Consider the following 10,890-nt stretch of genomic DNA (forward strand, 5'->3'; position numbering starts at 1 on the left):
ACTATTTTCTGCTCTTCCTGCAGTTCCTATCAGGAGGCTGTTTGAACCACTAGTGCAAGGTGGTAATTCATTTTGGTGGCAAGTCCAGCTGGATGGGAAAGTGGCAGGCTCCTGGCAAGGTGGCTTTTAACAAGGCTGGAGGATAACACAAAACAGTTGAGAAATTATTACCAAGTCAAACTGTTCTTTTGGCAGTTTTTTTTATTGTTGTTGTCATTTTGTTTGTTTTGTTTTTTTTGTTTGTTTGTTTTTATTCTCAATAACTGCAAATACAGTGGATACAGAGTTTGGTTTTGTTCTCTTGCTGTAGTTGAGAGCAATTACAAAGACCTGTATACATTCATGGCATTCTCAAAAAACAGGTCCCTATTTCGCGTCTGTTTTCCTCCATCTTCCTTGGTCTGTGAGTGAAACTCCAGCTATGCAGGAGATGTATTGTGACATAAGACTGGCATTTGTTAGGTCTATGCTGTGAGGGGATCCCACATCTCAGAATCTGAGTTCAACATTTTTGGAAGGTAGAGAACAATAATGTTTTCCTTCAGCATGCAGATAGCTACAGTGAGGACAGTGCATGTCTAGCCCATTTGCTGAGGATGGTGTGGTTCTGTGTCCGAGATGGTGCCTTGCTAAGACTGGACAAACAGACTAAAACTTAGGGCCTGGCCCATTTTTACTATAGTTCCAAAATTTCATTTTCATCATTTTCAGATCGGTAGTGGAGCACAAGGCAGTGGTTCATTACCCAAGTGGGCATCTCAACAAAGCTTATGGCACTACAGATGAGGGATGTACCTGTTGGTTGCTGGGTGGGCTTTGAAGTACTTGGTAGAATGCTTAAAGATTGGGAAGTGTTCCCTTTTGACTAACTGGAACTGGTTGTATGTTAAGCAGGGATGCCACCCTCTAGATTAGGTTGCTCAAGGCCCCATCCAACCTGGTCTTAAACGCTTCCAGGGATGGGCCATCCAGAGCTTCTCTGGATAACTTATTCCAGAGTCTTACTATGCTCTGAGTAAATATATATATTTTTTTCCTTATTATCTAATCCAAATCTACCTCACTTTAGTTTAAAACAATTATACCTTGCTCTATTGCTATACTTCCTGATGAAGGGTATCCCCAGCTTTCTTGTAGGCCCTCTTTAAGTACTGGAAGACTGCTGCAAGGTCTCCTTGGAACCTTCTCATGGCTGAACAACCCCAGCTCTCTCAGCCTCTCTTCACAGGCTGCTCCAGCCCCTTGATCATCTTTGTGGCCCTCCTCTGGACCCACTCCAACAGGTCCACATCTTTCTTGTGCTAGGGGCTCCAGGGCTGACTGCAGTGCTCCAGGCCAGGTCTCATAAGAGCGGAGTAGAGCAGGAGAATCGTTTCCCTTGACCTGCTGGCCATACTTCTTTTGATGCAGCCCATGATACATCTGGATTTGTGGACTGCAAGCACAGCTCATGTTCAGTTTTTAATACTTGAACACCCCCAGGTCCTTCTCTTTTCTCACATTTCTTTCTTTCAGATTGAAGGAGAGAAAACATTTTGAGTGATAGAGTCCTGTACATCATTTTGAGGAATAAATAGAAAAATTCCAGTGCCAAGAATGGATCTGTATCATTTGAACTACTGAAGATACAAAAGAACATTAACTAGGAAGAAGATGGCTCTGTGCTGATCTGGAGAAGGCAGGAGCGATTAGTTGGCATGCTGTTCATGGCCATTGTGGAACTCTTCCAAGGCCCTTTTTTAAAAATAACTTAGAATAGAGTTTGGCATTTTAGCATGAACACTAAATTAAAAAATATAACTGACTGAGTAGACCTATTCAGATTGATATTATCTTGTTGGATCTTGGTACTGTTTCGTTGAAAAGCAATTTATTGAGCTAAAGAGAACTAGTTTAAATGAAAGTTTAACTCTCTTGGGCTCAGCGAGGGTGTTCTGTACTGCTTCAGAAACAAAGCCCCAGTACTCGGACTCAATTTTTAATTTTCTGATATCACACGGTTGTATTTCAGACGTTTGAAATCTGTCTTGATCATTGCTGTGAACTTGAGTACCTTTTGAGTAATTAATGTGCTAGAACAAGCATACCAAGCTAGAGAACAAATGTAAAGGAGGCCGTAATCAGCTGATCAATGTGGGAAGCCAAAAGTCATTGGTAATGTAACTTTGACATTAAAGTAAGAAGTTCTCTACTTAATCTATTCTCCTGTTAAATCTTTAGCTCTAGGTTTTTTCAGTAAATCATCTTTAAAGCTATTTAACAAGTCTCTACAGATGAAGTGAGCCAAGTGGGTGAATGTAACTTGTATTTATAAAGATGAGATCCAGATGGCAAAACATGGAAATGGGAACCTAGTGGGCTATGACAGCATAAAATTTGTTAAGACAGAGATGGAGGAAAGCAATGGGAGTTTACTTTCCCATTAGCACACATTCTAGGACAGCTAAGGTTATTTGAGACAACTTAGAAGACAAACCTATACTGTGCCTTTTCTGACTTGAGTCAATCTTTATTTGTGATGCAGATAGTTAAAGGTACTCCAGAGAAAGGAAGTAACGCTATTACCAATTCATTCCGTTTCCTACTTTCTTAGTATTTTTTTTTACCCCCTTCCACTGGGGGGATATGATATCACTACGTAGAAGAAACAGCTGGCAGTTCTATTTTCAGTATCAGATTACATGCTCAAACATGTCTCTGTTCTCTGCTGTGGGACTTCACTACATCCTGTTCATGTCTTAGTTACCAGTTGATCAGTAGCACTCACCCAGAATGTGGGAGACAAGTGTTTTTCCTGTACAGAGCTGTGAGTGAGAATATTTGTCTTTACAAATGAGAGCCAGAAGGAGGTCAGTGGGTCCCCACCACCAATCTGTATTACAATGGCTAGTTTTAACTAGAGATGTGTTATGCCTGGATTTAATTCCCATGCCTCTCTGTGCATGTTCACCTGTGTGCCAGGCCTTAACATGTTACCTATATAGTCCATTTATCAAACATCTGTTTAGTATTGATTATATTCAGTGGAAGATTGTATTCACTGGAACTGAGAAGGTGTCATGTATTTTCTTTGCTTAGGTGAGTAGCTGGGAATGAGTTAAGCTTATTCTCCATCTCTCTTCTAAGAGAATAGTTACCTGTTGCAGTTGAAGTAGAGGAGACAGAGTATCTTGCCTCAGACTACTGATAAATGGTTTGAATAAACTCCTGCGCATGTGGGATACAGACTTGCACCCTCTCAGGCAGATTAAAAAAAAAAAAAAATCCTCTCTGGATTAAAAAAAATAAATGTTAGCAGTAACTGTGGTTTGGATCTAGTAAGGCCCCTTACTCCTCAGGGCATAGCTGACTGACAACCTTAGATTACCTAAGGGTGATTAAGATAGCTTTTGTGAGTTTGATTTGAAGTACAGAAATTGCACTCTTTTGTTATGCATGTGAGGGCTGCAGATGCTGCCTTGGTGTGGAGGCACCTGATTTTCTTTCCTTTTTTTTTTTTTTTTTTTTTTTTTTTGTGGCTTTTTCTGTAAATCCATAGGTTCCTATGAAAATGCAAGCAAAAGTTGCTTGTTCCTTATTAACTTAAGTTCTCAAAAAAAGTTGTGTATTGAGTGTTACACATTATTGTTGGATCACGAATTGCTAGCGATGAGGAAGTTAGATGCCTGAGAACAAAGCCAATGAGACTTTGTAACCTAGGCCTTAAAACATAGTGAAGACAGTCAAAATAGGCCAGAGTACACTTACAACTTTTCCACTACTTCATGGGGCCGGTATTTTGTGGTTGGAGGATATGTTGCACAGGGTTCTGCAAAGCCCTTATTGTTTTAAATTAAACGCAACACGAAGGAGTAATAATCTAATACTCTGATACTGATACTCAGAAGAAAACTGCAGAAGATTTATTAATAGATTGCTTGTGCTCTCCTGATGTAGTTGAAGGTGTTTGTCAGAGCATATACAATAGACATCAAACGTTGTATTGTAGTTTGAATTAAATAGGCCATCAAGTCCATCCAGGAGTTGGACCCAATGATCCTTATGGGTCCCTTCTAACCTGGGATATTCTATGATTCTATGAGATGCTACTGTCATGTATAGAGTAAGGAATTTATAAAATACGACTTCTGCTGGTTCATGACCTTTGAACTATGCAGAACTAGATCAGACTGCAAGGCTTACCTGCATAGTTGATCTTAAACTTAAAAATCCTCCCTGTAGCATGTTTCAGCCAAAACTAGTATTCTAGCTTGTGAACAACCTCTGCTGCCTTAGAGCCTATGGTTCCCACTGATGGATCGAAGTAGCAAGTCTGACTTCAAAGATGGAGTTTGTTTTGTTTTAGCTTGGAAGGTTTAGGGTGAAATTCTTAATGTAGCCAAGGTCTTGTGGGGGGCAGCCAAAATAATTATGAATCTTGGTCACAGTACTGTGCCAAAAATGCAAAGGCAGTGATTTAATACTTCCAGAGTAGTAAGAATGGTTGAATGCTCGACCATCCATCCCTTTCATGGATGTGATTTTTAATAGCTAATCTTCAGCCCAGTTAAGGTAAGCCTATATTCGAGAAAGGCCTCTCCTTTAGGTTTACTTTTTCCTGAAGTTTAAGGTAGACCAATTTGCAGGTTAATGTGATGCATCATTCTGGCAGCAAACTTAATTTATACTTAAAAATAAGCTTCCCTCCATTATGTTTACAGTGCAGAAATAGTAATGGCTGACTGATGACCTTCTGGGTGAGAACAACTGCATCACCATCAATATTTTTTTTTCCAAATATGCAGAAATTAGGTTTTATCCATAGACCTAACTTGACTTACGCCTTGGTCCTGCACCTTTGAGAGAAATGAATGCTTTCTAGTATTGAAAAGTTTACAGTCTACATAAACACCCAATGAGGAGCTCAGTGTTTGGAAATGGGAGGTATCCTTTCTTGCTATACATCAGAGTATTTTTTTTTAGTTAGGTTTTACAAGTGCACATTGCACTGTCATCTTTCTTTCCCCATTGGTTTGGGAAGGAAGACAAAGCTTGTTTAAAAGCGAATTCCCTGTCCTATTGACCAGGCAGCCTGTAGAGGAATAAATGGTCCCGTGACACTGTACGTCAGATTTACGTTTAGAAAACCATGCAGATTTTTCTTTTTACAAGGAAAGGTTTTTATACTGAGAAGACACTTGCAGCACATATGAAATGATGTGGAATACCATGGATTAATTTTAAGTAATTTTCTCAGTAATGAACCAGATCAAAAATGAAGCATGGTGCTGCAAGTATTTTTAATAATAAGTTGACATAGTATTTGGAAATAATGTAGTTGATGCTTCTGTTTGTATTTATAATTTAGCATGACTCATAACCAGAAGCCAGAACTGTCCTGGTGAAGAGAAAAGAATGTGATATTAAGATTACAAGTGCCAAGGCAGATTTTGTATATCGAAAGCTGACAAAAAAGACAATTTGCAGAAGTTTCAGTAAGTGCATCATTAAATCATCCTTGGCTCCTTCTCAATTGTTTTCTTTAAATGATGCTTCTCTAAGCAAAAATATAAACATGTGAAACACTGAAGGTGACTTTCTTGGAAGAACTGTTTTTTTTCCCACTAAGGAAATATATATTTTTTTTCCTGAAGATGTCCAATTGATTAATGCCAGACCACATGGAATTATTAAGTGAAATCCTCAAGATGTTCTATTGTTTTTATAGCACAACTCCATCGCCAGTGTTTTTCTGTATGTGAAAATATTTGGCAGCTTTGTTGACCAGATAGGAAACAGTATGTGAATTCTGTGTTTTCATGTAAAGGCCTTTGTTTCACATCTAAAATTTAGGATGTTGATGCTCAGCTAAAATAGTGCCTTCATAATTTCTGTAGAGCCTCATGAGGAAGGCTCTACAGGGGATTGTATTGTGCTTCCACTCTACCAGGACTAGACATACCTGTTTGGTATTTCTGAACATGGTTACGGCAAACTCTTGAATTTGGTGTTAGCAGCTATCCCCGTCACCAGCATGCAAATCACGTCTGCTCTGCGGGAATTACAAGAAGGTTCCCTCTTCGTAGCAGAACCCCATACTACATTTGGCGTGAGCAGCACTAAGAAACATACGTATTGTATAAATTCCCTTCTTGAAGCACTACCAGTACTTTGGTTAAGCCACTGTAAAACTACTGGTATGCATTTGTTCATAGTTTGGAAAATACTGTTTTCATTACAGTAAACCAATATAAACATCAGCAATATTCCTATCAAACAAATTAGTTCTCATGTGAAATGTATGGTAAGTAAATTTGTTGTGTAGCTGAATACAGTGTTATTTAATGGAACTTGATTTGGTGCCAACCAAACATATGGATCTTTAAATGCATTCCCCTTGTGGCTATGTTGAAATCATCCACCAATAATGTGCTGAATTCCCTTCCAGACTTGCAGGCTGGCTGCCCTTATTGTATGAGGTTTTGAAATGCTACAAATAGTATTGATGGGGAAAAAAAAAAAAAAAAAGGGGGGGGGGGGGCGGGGGGAGAAAGAAAAAAGGCTTTTTTCAGTGTAACAGTTCTTTTTCTTAATTTTTTTACATAAAAATTTTACTCAACTAAAGCTTTTATTCTCTCATTTCTCTGCACTTTCCATCTGGAAAAGAGCTTTGCTTTATCTTTAAAATCCATGAAGTTTTTTCGTTCCTTTGAGGATTTTGTCTCCATTTCCCGTCTACTTATTTCCTTTATACCAGTGGAAACTGATTGAAAAGGAGGGAGAAAAACTGAAGAAAAGGCAAGGATTTTTTTTTTTTTTCCACAGTTTAAATTATTACTGTAGGAATTAATATTTCTGGAAAAAATACTTTTTCAGAAAACACTGTTTGTTTTTTTCCTTAATTATGACAATCTGTGTTCTTTGAAAGGAAGCAATGCTGAAAAAGTTTTGCTTCCCAATCACATTGCTTCAGCCATCACCTTTTCAGCCACAGAATTTCAATGGGATAACACAGTAGGTTACATTACACATACATCCTTCCCTACCAGACATTTATTTGCATACATATACGTACTACTTGTGTAGCAGTATTTGAAATCGGTATTGTTCCCTTGTTGTAATGAAACAGATACGTGTCAGAGTTTTGCATATTGTTCTTCCATAGCAGTCAGTGCTGTAAGGTGTGCTTTAGAAATCACTGTACTGTAATTAACTTTAGTCACTTAACTTTAACTTACCTCACTGTAATTTCTTTAAACCCTTCCCTTTGTACTTAATCAAATGTTGAAGTGGTTCTAAGAGTGATGGGCCTCATTTTACTATGTCAACTCCCTCCTGTGCTATAACCACGAGTATGGTATAATGCTTTACATGTATAACATCTGCATGCACTGATGTCTCGTGTAGCCAAAATTGTGTTTTGGTTTACTGAGACCATTAAATGGTGCAAGTTGTGTTCCCATATTTGTGCCCAGCATCACATTCAGAACTTTGAATGTGCTTTAACTTCTGGCCAGCTAGCCAAACCTGGTAACACTACCTGACTGTGGCACGCAGGACTTATGAGCATTCAAAAATAGCTCAGCATCCAGATCCAGGCACTGGACTGAGACCACCTGGGAAGGACTTGGCTTTAGAGCACAGCAGGAAAATAAAATGTTCTTTCAATAAATAATTAGAGGACCTGTTAATGCTATACGGAGTAGAGCAGCATTATCTGTGCCAGTTCCTTCTGTAAACTGGTGTAGCTCCTTTGGGATCAGATGAACTGTGCAAATGTGCATCAGCCAAGGAGCTGGCATAAGTGCAGCTGCTGGGGGTTCGACACTGAGCCAGCTGAGGAGCCAGCTCTCCTGCATCGTACATCAAATAGAAGAGGATGTCGAAGAGGCAGTTCAGTGGGGTGATTTTTAAGCCCTGAGAAACTGGAGGTGAAAAGGTAGCATGATGCTGGCAGACAGAGAGGGGCACTTGTGTTGCAATTAATGTAGCAGCCAGTGGCAAGCTGGAGGATGTGCTTGCTCTCTCAAAAACAAAAACTAGGGGCTAATTATAGAGGCACTGATGTAACAGGAACATTCTGACCCACCATTGTCGTCATAATCGTAGTTGTAAGTCCAGTTAAAAAAAAGGTCTGTTTTCCTTGCTTTCCGTGTACAAATTCAATTTCATAACATTTGAGGCTATTTCAGGGAGGTTACTGCATTCTGTAACTTACTCAACCATCAGCAGCTTGACTTGCAACCCACCCAAGGACTGCTTATAACAGTGTTGATTCATTTTGTTATTTCTCCTGAAAATCTCTTACTTAAAGGTGAGATGTGGTCTAGGGAACCTCAAGTGCCATACCAAAATTAAGAGTTCTGTGCAGATAAAGGAATTTGCTATTTTGTTAAAATCCTGGTGATGGTGGAATGAGGAGGTAAGGCAGTCTGGGGATTGAATCTTGTGTGCTATACTTCTACCATGCAGTACCTAGAACAGGAAATTCCTCCTCCAGGAAGCCAGCACAAGGGTGAGAGGTGACGCATGTTGGCAAAAGGCTCTGTTGTGAAGGGGTTCATGGCCACCTTGGAGGCTGCATGCTCCTCATAGTGATGCAGGGTGTTACTTCAGACCCCCAAGAACCAACAGGTCATAGCAGTAATACGTATCTATGTGGTTCTGTGTAAATCCAAATTCCATCCTCATATGTTTGGTGACTCAACAATTTAGGGCATGTTTTTGCCAGATGAGTGCACTTTGTCTGCAATCTTATACTTACGTCTGTGATTCCACAAGAAAATCATGGCTCGTGCCTAGAGAGACAAAAGCTAGATGGAGAGATAAAACATCGTCTTGAGGACGCTTGGAACCCGTGTTGCAAACAGATGTGTACTGAGTGGGTTGCTGTCTTTGCAGCATGCATGGGAAGGGAAAAAAAATGACATTATCCTCCTTTTTTGTCATTAATGAAAATGCAGGTATGATTCACCTCAATGGGACATGGGTGGAGAGGGCGAGGGAGGACAGAAAAGACGGTGAATAACCTGCAGAGGAAAGACCCTGGGGCCTGTAAACTCGGTTGAGAGAAGACGTAATACTTACAGGAGCCAAAAGGGGATTAGACAATGTCACAAGCCTTTGAGAAGGGCAGATGGTTATGATATGTTCCCCAACCACCACTTGGAGATAAGCTGCTGCTTAGGAAAGAATCAGCAATATTTAAAATTTATGTGATATGCATAAAATAAAATGCTTTGTCAGCTGATCCTTCTGCCAAATATAAAACCTAGTCAGAAGCTTTTCAAAGCTTTGTAATCTTTTAAATTGTAAATCAATGTTTTTGCACTGCATTGAGATTGCCATTAACTACACAGACTTTATAATAAGCTACCACAGAAAGGACTAGAAGCCAGCAAATATTTCTTGCTAATAATCTGAGAACAAACTCCTAATTCTCTACCAAAAGACTGAAAAAACGATTCCCAAATTCTGTTCAAACCAGTGTAGATTACTCTGGAAGGAGTCTGGAATTTTGGTTATATAGCAAATAATTCTTTAGGTCAAGATTGGAAGATTACTAGCTGAAAGATCTTTGAAATTATGTTAATTTAACAGAACAGAGTGAAATAAAAGTCAAGCTCTAAAAAAAAAAAAAAAAAAAGAAAGAAAGAATAATGGGATACATGCAGAGCTAGAAACTCGGGGTTTTGTTTGTTTGTTTTTCAAGTTTCATGGTTTTATGATGTATTTCATAAAGTTGTAACTTCTATAGACTTGTGATTATGCGAGAATTTCACTTATTAGTATGGTCCAGTTTTCAGTCTTTACAGTTCTGGGGAAACTTAGGACATTTTCTCTAACTCTAGAAATACAACAGAAAGGGGAAAAAATACTGAATGATGTATATTTAAGCTGGTCTTACAATTTAGGAGTATATATTTGAGTGAACTATATTTGAGTGCTATGTTTCACCACCAGCTTCAAAATGATTATCCAGCCTCAAGAGAAATATTTGCTAAGTTATATGACCAGGTCAAGATGAGGCTGATTCCACTGTATGACTTCACTACCATGTATTTAGGGGGAAAAAAAAAATTATAGACGTAACTTAAAACTTCTTTCTTGCAGATAAACTTACATTTTTATTACTGTATATGAAATGAACCTGGAAAGCATCTGATCACCATCCTCCTCAGTACATTCTTTTGTGTATTGGGAAACTGTTACCACTTATTCCTTGCTGTTCTGTTTCTAGATGAAATGTAAGTTCTTTGGTCTTTCCTCATATGTCATGTTTTGTAGGTCTGTATCATTTTTATTGTTCTTTTGTGACTTGCTCCTTTTTAACACATGATGCTCAAATTGGGTAGAGTGCTCTGGATGAGGTTTTGCCATTGCAAAATTTCATAGGGTAACAACTGCCTGCCTCTTAGGAATGATGCTCATTTTTTTAACACAAACTAAAAAGACTTTTACCTTCTTGCAGTGCAGTGGTATGGATATGTGTTTGGTTTGTCATCCAGTATAACCCCAGATCCTTCTAAATTAACCTGTTTTGACTTAGTACAAAAACTGTCAAAGTTGTTATTATTATTATTATTTTAAACCGAATGGGCTTAAAAATAAATTCTATTTATCTTCTTAAAAAAAAGGGGGGGGGGGGGTGTTAGTTTTTGGCTGGAAAGCTTTTATTTCTAGTTTCATCCCAAAGCAAATTTTTATGGCTGAGTTATAAACCCCTGAAAATTGCAGTTCATAATGGAAACATTGGCAGACCCTGAACGGCGCCGCTGTAAAGTAGAATGAAGCTTTAAGTTTTTCCACTTTTAGACCTGGAATAAAACTAAATTACAACACTTTCCGTACAGGCATTTGATTTTCCCCCCAGTAATTTTTGCTGGATCTGCCCAGTGTTTCCTGACTTCC

General features: G+C 38.8%; 1 long non-coding RNA gene across 1 annotated transcript; it reads left to right on the forward strand.

The window, feature by feature from the left end:
- Window positions 1-1,148: 1,148 nt before the first annotated feature.
- Window positions 1,149-6,508, forward strand: LOC118164606. The gene is made up of 2 exons (XR_004749564.1): window positions 1,149-5,872; window positions 5,930-6,508. It is a non-coding gene; the product is annotated as an uncharacterized LOC118164606 (long non-coding RNA).
- Window positions 6,509-10,890: the final 4,382 nt, after the last annotated feature.

The sequence above is a fragment of the Oxyura jamaicensis genome, chromosome 3, assembly GCF_011077185.1.
Source record: "Oxyura jamaicensis isolate SHBP4307 breed ruddy duck chromosome 3, BPBGC_Ojam_1.0, whole genome shotgun sequence".
NCBI classification, from domain to species: domain Eukaryota; kingdom Metazoa; phylum Chordata; class Aves; order Anseriformes; family Anatidae; genus Oxyura; species Oxyura jamaicensis.